Source organism: Myiozetetes cayanensis, unplaced genomic scaffold (genome assembly GCF_022539395.1).
Source record: "Myiozetetes cayanensis isolate MyiCay16 unplaced genomic scaffold, myiCay2020 scf14, whole genome shotgun sequence".
Lineage (NCBI taxonomy): Eukaryota > Metazoa > Chordata > Aves > Passeriformes > Tyrannidae > Myiozetetes > Myiozetetes cayanensis.
Genome location: NW_026087048.1, coordinates 3936905 through 3948848, shown reverse-complemented (window position 1 = coordinate 3948848; position 11944 = coordinate 3936905).

The following is an 11944-nucleotide window of genomic DNA, read 5'->3' as shown; positions in this document are numbered from 1 at the left end:
CTGCTGTCTGTGCCAGCTCTGTAAGACCCTCATCCATGAGCCAGGGAATGGATTTGGGATCCTCTGAGAAGGAACATTGAGGAATTTGGGTTACTGCTTTGTTTATTGTGTAGCTTATCTAAGAGTTTAACTTTTTTTAGGTTGATTTATTTGAGGGTCTAGTTATCCAGGTTTGGAGATTTTCACCTCCAGGATTCCCCCTGATATTAACTCCCTCCGTATCCCTGTCCCAGTTGCCTCCCAGATATTCCTGATGGAGAAGCCCTGCTGAAATTCCTAAGGGCTTGTGGCCTGGTTGGTGCAGGAGCAGGTCCTGTGGGAAAACAGAAGCAGGAGTGACACCTTGATGGTGAGTGGCAGGAGCTGGGAAAGACAAATAAAAAAAAGGAAAAGCTGGGAAAGGGGGGAAAAAAGGGAGAGGAAAAGGGGCGGGAGAAGAGGGGGAAAAGCTGGAAAAAAGCAAGGAAGAATTAAAAAACAAAAAGAAACCTGACAGAAAAAAAAGGAGGGGAGGGGGGAGGAAAAAGCTCCCCTCCTTCACATCGCAGAGAGATGGACAGGCTGATCTTCCCCAGCATCAGGCAAGTTCATGACAAGCACAGGGACAAAAATTCCTCCTGAAATGGAGCAGGGAATTGGATGGGCTGTGATTGCTGCTCTGGCAGGGAAGATACCCCTCTCAGAGAGGAGTTCCATGTGCTGCCCATGTCTCAGCCCCCTGGGTACCACATCCAACGTGATGCTGGGCAGCATCTTTTGCTTGTTCTGTCTTCAGGAAAGGGATAAATAGATCCCAAACTAAGAATTAACCCTGGATTTTTCTTTCTTTATTTATTTTTTAACAGATGAGGAAACTTGCTGTGGAGCAAGGAAGGGCTGGACTTTTGTCATCTCCCCAAAAATGCCACCCAGGGGCCACCCACCTCCATGAGGGATGAAGAAGGAGAAGCAAGAGACTCCAGCCAGCCAGCATGAGGAATTTATCCATCCTCAGCCAGGCTGGCAGGTGGAGCAGAAAACCTGCCGATATATTCCAGTTTCTAATAAGTTTGGGAGTGTCCAGTGGTTGGTCATACAGAGCTGCTGCTGCTGAACAGCTTTTATCACTCCAGACACTTCTGCTGACATGGAGCGATTTGTTTTCCAAGGGATGCTCCCTGGGCAGGGATCAGGGGAAGGATGAGCTAATGCTGCCTGACATACTTCATTTAGGAGATGAGGCAAGGCAGTGAGGAGGAGAGGAAAGCTGGGAAAGCCTCCGGGGAGGAAAGCCCTCCCGCGCTGGGAAGGGCAGCGCGAGGGCGTTGGGATGCTGGTGGTGCCCAGAGCCCGGCATCCCGGTCTGGAACGCCAAGAGCAGTGATTCCCAGGCTCCAACAGGGAAGAGCTGGCAGGGTTGAGGGTGTTTCATTATTATTTTTGTTGCAGCAGACCACGATGACGAAGCACAGATGTCCCTCTGCATCTTCATGAGACATCAAAGTGCATCTACCCCGATACGCTTGAAGCCAACCATCCTCTCCAGGAGAGATTTTTAACGTGTCCTATTTTAAATGGACAGGGCACAAAATTGCCTTGCAGAGGGAATTCTTTGAGGAAGAGAGGGGATTGGGAAAGCTGAGCAATGAAGCCACGTCAGTGCTGGCTGAGCTTGCAGTGGTGCTTCTGCAAAATGAAGGGAAACAGGTGATCCCTGCGAAAATCCACAGCAAATCAACCTGGATTTATTTACTCAATTTGTTTCACCCCCGTGGCTGAAATCTGGGAAGATCTCAGCCTTTTTTTTCCTCCGTGGAATTATGGAGGAAGGTGGCTGTGCCTGTTCCAGCTTCCTCATCCTGCTCCTCATTTCAGCTTGCGGGGGGATTTGGGTTCCTGGGAGGCCACAGCAAACCTGTCCCCATTTGCCATCTGGTAGCATGGAAAAACCCCTTTTCCCACCCAACAGCAGCAGAACAGGGAGGATTCATCCCGTTTCATTTGCCACAAACCACCTGGAGGTACCTGCTACTTCCTCGGGATGATGCCACAGGCAATTTATCCCAAACCAAGGGATTGTTCTCTGATGGATTTGTTGGGATTAATTACACCTCATCCCTGCTGAGATCCATAACAAGATTGTTTCCTGAGCCTCACTGCTTCACTCTCCCCTCTTCTGCTTTCCTTCCTGATTCAAAGCACGTTGTGTGCAGTGGGATTTGGGGTTGGGGTTGTTTTTTCTCCTTCCCCCGGGATGTTGTTGAGGGATAACAGGCAGCAGGAGCAGGTCCCCCCAGGCTGGGGTGCATGAGAATGAGTCCCTTTGGGATTGCACTTCCCTGGTTGATGCTTCAGCTCCTGTCCTGGGCTCAAGAGGTGGTTTTTCCATGGATAGGGCTGCCTCTGGTTGCAAGAGGAAGGTGCAACCCACTGGAGAAGGAGGTGGGACCCAATGCATGGTGTTTGGTGGCTCCTTTTGGCTGTGGAAGGAAATTCCCTCTGTGCTGGGCAGGAGGGGAGGAGGCTGCTGGTCCTCTCCCATCTGATCCTGGAGATGGATGTTAATCCATCTGTGTGGTCCTGGCCCTGAGCTGAGGCTCTCCAGGGTGGCACTGGGTTGTTTTGGGATTGTCCCTGTGTCTGTGCTTGCTGTCCCCTTCCCATGCAGCCTCCCAGGTGGAAGAGGAGACGCCAGGGAGGCAGTAAAGCTGGAGCTGGGAATTCTGAGGAGGAGATCAAAACATCTCAGCAGCAGGATTTTCTCCAGCCCTGAGGGACATTTAAATGTTCTCATGCTCCAAGTGACTGATGGCGCTCCTGTGGCCACGGAGAAAGTCCTGCCTTGATTTCCTTGGGTTTCCCCAAGGAGCCAATGTACCATGGGTGATGATGGTCTTTTCCTCCAGGGTAAAAAGGGGCAAACAAGTTGCTCCAGGAAAGCCCCAAGACCCCCCAACCTCTGCAGAACAGGTAATGAGGTGCTGGTCACATTTTGGGGTGATTCACACTGTCATAGGCCTTCAGCATACAGAAAGACTCAGCTCCAAGTGGGAATTTTCAAGCTGTAGCAGCGTTATCCCAGGTCTGGGATGCTCACAGCCCATCTCCTCACTAGAAATTTGCTTCTGAAACACAGGTTCTGAGCTGAAACCTCCTTTTCTTACTCTTGGATTATGTATTTTCCCTTCCTTAACTCGATTTCTGACTCCTCCGGTCCGTGACAGACCCACACCACCCTGGCCGTGCCCACAAACCCCAGCTCACTTTCCTGGCTGTTTCCCTCCTTCTGCCACTTTTGTGGGAGCTCCTGTGTGTTCAGCGGAGTTCACATCGCTTTTATGAGAGCGAAACTGGTTTTGGGCTTGTGGCAGGAATTCCCAGAGCTCCCAGGCTGGGAGATGGTTTTTCCTCAGCCAGATTAACGAGGTTGGCCAATGAGCCTGAGCTGATTTGGGGTGAGGCTCTTCCAGGCTGGGCGCTGCCAGCTGGTGGCTCCGTGGAGCTTTGGCAGGATAAAGGAGAGCCTTGTTCCAGCTGGGAACTAATCCTGCTGAAGGGGTTAAAGGGGATGAGGGCCTTTTTTCCCCGGGGTTTTTCCATGGGGTGCTGTTGCTTGAGGGGGAGTTTGAGGATGGATTTTTTGGGTCCCCTGCCTGCTCCCAGGGCAGGTAACAAGAGTTTCTTCCAGAGCGAGACTTGTCCTTCTTTTCCTGGGTCTGGTGTCTGATGCTGCCAGGGACCAGTTTGCACCAGTTCACCCCACAGATGTTCCCTTCCAAGCCATCCCTCTCTTACCACAGGGCCTGGGGATGATCTACCCTTCCTGCAGATGGAGTTAAACCATCCTGGGGCATCAAATACAAGGGCTGTCTTGGTTACCTCTCTCCAGGCAGGACACCATGTAAGTAGTTGGGTTCCATCCATCCATGAGCAGGAGTGGGACCCTGGAATGGGACAGGGAAGGGGTTGAGATAGTGGGATGGGACGATGAGATGAGGTAAGATGAGATGGGAAGGGAAGGGAGTGGCTGAGGGCACTCAGCGCCCATAGAGGGGGTGTGGTCAAATAGACAGGATGGATCCTGCATCCCTTTCCCTCTGGACCAACTCAAGGTGTCCACGTGGCCCCTTTTCCTCCCTCTGTTTACCATAGGGAGAGAAACTGAGGCACAGTCAGGGCAAGCACCCTTCAGATTTCCAGTTCCTTCTTTGAAGACCAGTGAGGTCAACTGGAAAGACTAAGAGCTGCTGGAAGTGTTTCAATGGGGCACATGGAGCACCTGGAAGAACTGGGCTTTGCTTTTGTTTTCCAGGGATGAACAGAACGAGGAGATACTTCCTCTGTGGGACAAAGATCCAACAGCCCCCAAGGAGTGTGGGGAGAAGAATTTGGGGCTCCTGGAGTAAAAACAAGGTGCTGTTTCCAACCAGAAAACTCCCAAAACTGGGTTTGCTTTTTATCTCCCATTTCCCAATTAATTCTCCACCCAGCCCCAGATCCGGAGCTGCCTCTTCCACTTCCTCAGCAGCAGCAAAGCAACTCACTGGATTTATGTGACGTTTCCACCTCTCCCCAACCCCAAAGACAATTTCTCTCTTTGATTTTTTTTTCCCCCTAGACAGTTCCTGTGGCTTTCCCGACTGCTCCTAATGGAGATGTCCATCAGGGACGGGCGGGCAAGGACATTAACCCAGATATGATTCCAAGCAGGAAGGGATGCATTAACCACCATTTAAATCCATGTACACCACTGATCTGACTGAGGAATGATGGGCTAATTCCACTTGCTCGCCTGACAGGTGATTTTTTTTTCCCTTCTCCTTTAAACCCAGCCATGCACAGGGATGAGGGGTGGTTTTTTGGCTTTCCAGGCTGGATTCAGCCCATTTGTGGCTGGGGAGGAGGATGAGCATCATGGTGAGACACCTCCAGACCCATAGTGAGACATCTCAGCCATTCCTCCAGAGGAGAATTCATCCCACAGAGCTTCTGCAGCAAACATTAAGGGAAAAAAACCAAGCAAAAAAGCAGTTTTTCCTAGCTGGGAATGACAAACATAAGCTGAATTTGGGGGTTGGTGGGTAAACCCAGGGTTAACCCACAGTGAGCCTCGACTAGAGCAGAAAACCTTCTTTTAAGAGTAAATGCTGAGGTCTCAATGTTGAATTATATGGCATAAAGCAGAGTAATACTCAACCAATTACACTAATGCTGCTTATTTGCTCTTGTTACAGAGAGTAATTGCTCACCCAGAAGGTGTTAAATTAGAGAAGAGCAGAACAAACAAAACTATTCATTTTATTCACTATATATTTAAACTCCTACCACTCTGGAGCGCGAGCAGCCACCGCTCTCCGGGTGTTCCCTATCCCACTTGAGAGCCAGACAAAGACATTTGTCACAGCTGTGGGTGGTGTTTTTCCTTTTCAAGTGGCTCTGGGAATGCCAAGGGACGTGTTGGGGTTTATTTATCCTCCCTGCCATCAGCTCAGCTTCCTGCTGGTGCCTCTCCCGGGCAAGGAGGGGGGAAACTGAGGCAAGGGGGTGGGGGGGGAGTGGGATCACAGTGACATTGAGCATGCCTGAACAATAAATGAGGGGTTTTGGGCAATCCCACGGCAAGCACAGGCCATCCTGGCAAGGTCTGGGGACAATCATCTTCTGGTGGAACCACCACCACTGTCCCAGCCCATCCAGGACAGCCTGTATGATCAAATATTAATTCATATTTAATTAATTAAATATTAGAGAGTGAGGGGGAGAAGGAGGAAGAAGGAGACCAGGAAGAAGAAGAGGGTGGCAGGAGGAGGTTCGCTGCTCCTGGGGGTGGCTGTAGCATCCCTGTGAGCATCCCTTGGGATGAGCTGGATTTAGGTGTCTGAGACCACCCCCTACTTCCCAGCTGGAGCTGGGAGACACTTTTGCCTTGTCTCTACCCTGCTCAGGATACAGCCCTGGCTCCTGCTCCTGTTTGCAGCAGCCTTGGGATGGAGCAGCTGGTCCAGCCCACAGCTCACATCACCTCCTCCTCCTCGGGGTCCCACAGAAAGGATCCCATGGGGGCCTGCGGGATCCTCACGAGTTCTGCTCCTTAAATCATCTCACTCGACCTGTGTTAATTCAAGAGAGAGATGCTCGGGGTTCTCCAGGAACCAAGCCTTGTGACTTGGTCTGCAACGTGCTGCTGCCCCCAGGAGGGGCTGGGGGTGCCCGGGGGGCACCAGGGTGGGGGGCTGTACCTCCCCCCCCGAGATCCAGCCGGCGCCATCCCCCCGGAGCCACACGGCAAAATTCCACTGCTTTATTTAGGTTATAGCCGTGTCCTATAAATAACCCACTCCAGAGAAGTCTGCTGCAAACAACATGCTTTAAAAAACATGTTATTATCCACTCTGCCTCCCTAATTAATTCCATCTCCCGCCATCCATGAGTGAAGCCCACAGGGTACCCGGCATCTGTGCTGGGTGGGACCCCCGGGGGGTGCAGGGACCCCTGAGGGGGAACTGAGACCCCCAGGGGATTCTGAGACCCCCACGGAGATGCTGAGAGCCCCGAGTGGTGCTGCAGGGGTGGGTGGGATAGCGGTGGGTGGGTTTTCGGGCTGTCGAGGTTGTCATCTGCTGATGCTGGGACAGCTGAGCCACCTCGGATCACCTCTGCTGGGCAGGGAAAGCCTTGATTTAATAAGGATTTAATTTAAAAAAAAAAAAAAGAGGGAATTTGCTCATGGGAGAAGTAGTCTGTGTTATTTTAGGGTGTTACAGGCAGAGCCAGAGAGAGGGCGTCTCACCCCTGCACTGCTGGGTGAGAGGAGGAGGAGGAGATGCTCACTGTGAGGTGCAGGGGCTGCTTCCTCAGGATCTGCCCATGGATCCAAGCTGGTGACAACCACGGAAGCACAGGAAAGATGGAAAACAAGGAGTCCAGAGCTGCCGAGGGTGACGCCCATCCTGTCTGCCCTGTCTGAGATGTGTCCCCCAGCAAGGGCTGGTTTGCAACTGGGGGCAGTGATGGTGACCAGGCTCAGGAGATCTGAGGACGATGGCCCCTGGGAAGGCAAAAAGCTCCACGGACTTTCCTCTCACCTCGAGGAACATGATGGATTTTCCCTGCTCCGCTGAGAGCCGGGCCGGGTTGCAAAAAAACATGAAAGCAATCCAAAGGGGATGGAAAGCCGAGGCAGGCAGGAGTTTTGGGGAGATAAGGGATGGAACATTCCTCATGCAGAGCCAGGGAGATTAGGGCGGTGACAACTTTATTCAATTTCCAGGAGAAACCTCCGGCGGAAGGCGGGAGCTCTGGGCACGTGTGCCGGGAGCAGGCAGCCACGCGGAAATAAAGGATGCTTTTCCCTGTCACCTTCGCGTCCCCGACGGAAGGTGCTGCACTGAAGGTTAATCTGAGCGATGGAGACAGGGCTCAGCAGCTGCATTTCTCTTAGGCTTTGCCTAAACCCTGCTGCTCCTGATGGGTCGGGCTGGCAGCAGGAGCCAGCGATTTGTCAGTCCTGCCAGCTACATCTGCCTGTGGATGTCCCTCCAGGCTGGATGCTGAGGGACAGCGTCTCCTGGGGACAGGCGGGTCTCTCGTCCTTTGGGAGAAGAGCCCAGCTGGATTTGCAGGGAGTCTCTTGCAGGATCCCAAGCTATAAAAACCCCAGAGGAAACGTTGCAAGAGAGCTTTGCTGACACCTCTGATGAGGCCAGGACGCAAACACGGATAGGAGTTAATTATAAGCTCCGTTAAGAACACGTGGGGGAAAAGAAAATCACCTCTAATTGCTAAATGGGATAGAGGAACGTCAGCGTAGGAAGCAAGGAGTGCTGCCAGCATTCCAAAACACTGGGAATCTGTAAAGAGAGTGTTGGGAGAAGAACCCCCGTCCCTTAGAGACCCTCCCCAGCCATCTCTGGGTCAAGCACGAGGTGGGAAAGGAGCTGGTGGGGCCCAGGTGGGGTGGTGGTAGGTCTGGCACCTCCCTGCTCTGTCCCATAGATTGAACCATAGGCTTTTAGGGACAAGATGAACCAAATAATCCCTCTAGCACTAACTTCTGGCATCACTTCATGCGCTCTCTTCTCCTGTACCCACCTGGGAAACCAGGAATATAAAGCCCAGGGGGGATTTTTGTGGGTTTGACCAGGGCTGCAGTGATGAATCTGCCCTTCCTTGTCTTGGAAGTGACTCTGTGGATGGAATCAAGGCGATGGTTGGACAGGGGATTTTGGAGGCATCAAAGTGGGATTTGCTCATGTCCCGGTGTTTGCTTTCCCTTCCTGCATTCCAGGGCAGGAGGGAAGGGAGTGCAGAACACCCGCCCAAGGTGCAGGGGGGAAGGGATAGAGCAGAGACATCCCGGCTTCCCTGGGGTCTGAGACCTGGCACACTCAGCTTTCTCAGCCATCAGAAGGATGGGAAGAACTGGCATTTTGATTATTCCCTTTCAATTATTTTTTATTTGGTTTTTTTTTGTTTGGGTTTTTGTTTTTTTTTTGGCCTGGAGAGAGGAGAGCCATTGGATGACCAGACAAGGAGGTGATTCATCCACAGTGGTGGCATGAGCAGATTTCTTTGTCAGGTGAGGTTGTCACATCTCTAAATTTGGCTAAGTTGGGGGAAAAATTACTAGGAAAACCTTGGCTCCATCAGGGAAAGATGGAGGTGTTTTTCCTCTTCCACTGGGAGCCTTGGGATGCTTTAGTCCCATCCACTCATCCCCACAGCACAGGGATTGAAGAGCTGGGGGATGTTGACCTTGATCCTGCTGCTTGTGGTCATTGATGAGGTGGGAACTGCAGAAGGGGAATTTCTGCCATAAACTGCTAAAATTCCTTTGGGGGGTGGTGGTGGTGGGAAGTCTGCTGTTTCACAAAACCTGTTTTGGGGCAAGAAAGTGGAGATTCAGGTTCAGTTAAATTCCCCCTTTTTCTCCCCTGCGCTTTTCCTCACCTGACTGTCTTGAAAATCAACTCAATCCTGGAAAATCCTTGTTAGAAAGGAGGTGGGAAAATCCTGGAAACGATCTTCTAGGTGAGTTTGAGGGGGATGGATCCAGTGGAACTTTAGTGCCACCGTGCCCCACGGCGATCACGTGTCCCCCCGAATTCCAGGAGGTGACATCCAGTCGCTCACGTGACTATCCCAATTTACCTAAAAATAATAACAATGAAAAACTGTTCTTCAGGGAGTTAAGTTGCTAAGTAATTTAATCACTTGGGAATGCAACGAATTCCTGGTGTTGGTAATTTATTTCTGCAAAGGAGAAGCAGGATGGACAGGCTGAGGGGAAGTTCGGGGGTTGATCCCAGCACAGAAGGATGGAGGCACCGAGGCTGCCTCAGTTTCCCCAGTGCCAGCGCTTCACCTCACCCTCTTCTTTGGGATTCCCCTCGTGATTCCCTCAGCTGTGGTCCTGGGTACCAGCTCCCACATCCATTCCCATATAAATACATAAATATGTGAATATATAAATATATATATTAAAAATATATAAATATTCCCCCCCCCTAAAAAATAAGGGGGTAGAAAAGGCTTCAGGGGGTCCAGCCCCTCGCGCCCCGCCTGGGGAAGGGGTTTCTGTGGAGCTGGGCGGGGGGGGGGGAGAAACCCCTGCAGAGGTGGCTGTCGCTGGTGTCACCCCGGCGCGCTGGCACCGCAAGCGTGGGCTGCTGGCACCATCTAGTGGGGGTGGGACCCCCGTACAGCGGGACACGGCCCCTCGGGTCACTGCTCCGTGGCCAAGGGACAGAAGCCCTCTGGCCACCCCTCCTGAGTCTGAACCCGCGTGGGACTGTGGGGATTTGGGATGGGCGCTCCCTCCCCCTCCCCGTTAAGGGTCGTGGGTGGGAGTGACAGCTTGTCCCTTGGGCCACCCACATCCCGGTGGCGTCACATGGCCTGGGGAGAGGGATGGGGTGCAGAGCCAGGTGGGAACCCCAAAGCTATACAGCACCCCCCTCCCATAGCCCCCCCATCCCTCTCCAAGTCTGTCACCGTGCGTGTCCCTCCCTCCATCCCCCCCAAATCTTATCCCTCCCCACCCGGGGAGCAGAGGGAAGTGACCCACTGCCAGCCCTCCATGTCCCTGTCCCCACTCAGGACAGGTAGCTGTGGGGATTTGGGATGGGACACGCGTGTCCCCTCCACGTTAAGGGTCATGGGTGGGGGTGGCGCCTTGTCCCCTCGGCCACCACATCCCGCTGGCATCACATGGCCTGGGGATGGGATATGGAGCCACATGGGACCCCCACCCTTGCACCAAACACAGGGACCCCCTCCAACTCTGTCCCTGTGTGTCCTTCCCGCTCCATCCCCCCCAAATCCCGCCCCTCCCCACCTGGGGGGATGCAGAGGGAAGTGACCCGCTTACAGCCCCCCATGGGGCCTTGGGGTGTGGGAGGAGGAGGTTAGTCCAGGATTTCCTTCCTGGCCAGCGCTGCGCTGCCTATTACATCAACTCTGGTATTTCCAGTCCCCGCGGGGAGAAGGGAGGAGCCAGGAAAAGCAAGGAAATACCGGGGGACGCAGGGAACTGGGGAATCCCACGGGTGGGATTCAGGCCCCTCAATAGCACTTGGAGCTGGGTTTCCCCCGTAGTCCGGGTGGGCTTGGCCCCCGCCCTCAGCCTGGCTCCACCCCTGGCTTTGGAGCTGAGAACGAGAGCAGCGGGAGGGAGGGAGGGAGGGAAAAGGGGAAAAGGAAAAAATCTACATGTGGAAAACACACGTCCCAGTGGGCGGGACTTAAAGCAACGGGGAAATGCCAGGTGGCACAAGGGCAGCTGCAGGGACAGGGGGGTGGCAGGGATTGGGATGTCCATCCCAGCTTTCAGGGCGCTACCTCAGTTTCCCCAGGAGAAATCCCAGGATACTGGGATGCTTTTTCCCAGCCTCTTTCCTGCCCCAAAATATCCCCCCTACGGATGCCAGTCTGGGAGTGTGGGGATGTAAAAAGGCGGGAGGGGGTTCAGGGGACCCAAGAGAGGACAAGGAGCCCAAGATCCTTCATTCCATGAGGGGAAGGAGTGAGCCATAGTGATGATCCCAGTGTGGTGATGGATTCGGGGTTGGCAGGGACTGGATCCAGCTGGCAGCAGGGTTGGGGACCCACCAGAATTACTCCTCATGCCCCCCCTTTTTATTTAATATTTCCAGCACTGAGTTACCAGCTGGTCTCCAGTTTTATTCCAGATGTTTTGTGCAGGGCCCATCCTCATTTGGGACACACTACCATGGGGAAAATAATCCCAAATTGACCCAAAGAATAAAATTCTGGGGAAAAGTCCATTTTTTGGGGCACAGCTTCGCTTTGAAACCTACTGAAAGCTTTTGTGAGGGACTGAAGGTGCTTTTCCAGGCCCTCACCTGGCATCAGCATGGGATAGGCACTAGTGGAAATACAGGTCCCTTCAGGAGAAAATGGTATCCTAAAAGGGTTAAAGAATGAATTTTTAGGTTTTTATCCCAATTGGCTTTTATCCCATTTTGCTGTGCAGCCAGCACCCTGCAGCTTTTCCTCCCAGCTCCTGGGGACGGATCTGTGCCAGAAGTGGGTCCTAGGAGCAAAAACCCTAAAATCTTCCCCAATTTAAAGGTGTGAATCATTCCAGGGTTAAAAACAAAGTGCAGACCCCTGAAATTTCAGGTAAAAATCCGCGTGGATGCATTGCCTCCCAGCTCCTGGAGGGCAGGATCTATGCTGGAAGTGGTTCCCAGGCCCAGAATCCATTAACTCACCCTCAGTTTTGAAAGTGTGAATCATTCCAGGGTTAAAAAGAAGGGTAAAAAGTGAAATGTTGGTGTTTTATCCCAAATGGATTAATTTTTCTTGGAGTCAGCACCCTGCAGCAGCCCTTCCTCCTGGCTTCTGGAGGGCTGGTTCCATGCTGGAGGCGGCTTTTAGGCCCAAGATCCAGTTTTGAAGCTATGAATCATTCCAGGGTTAAAACCAAAGCACAAAGCCCTGA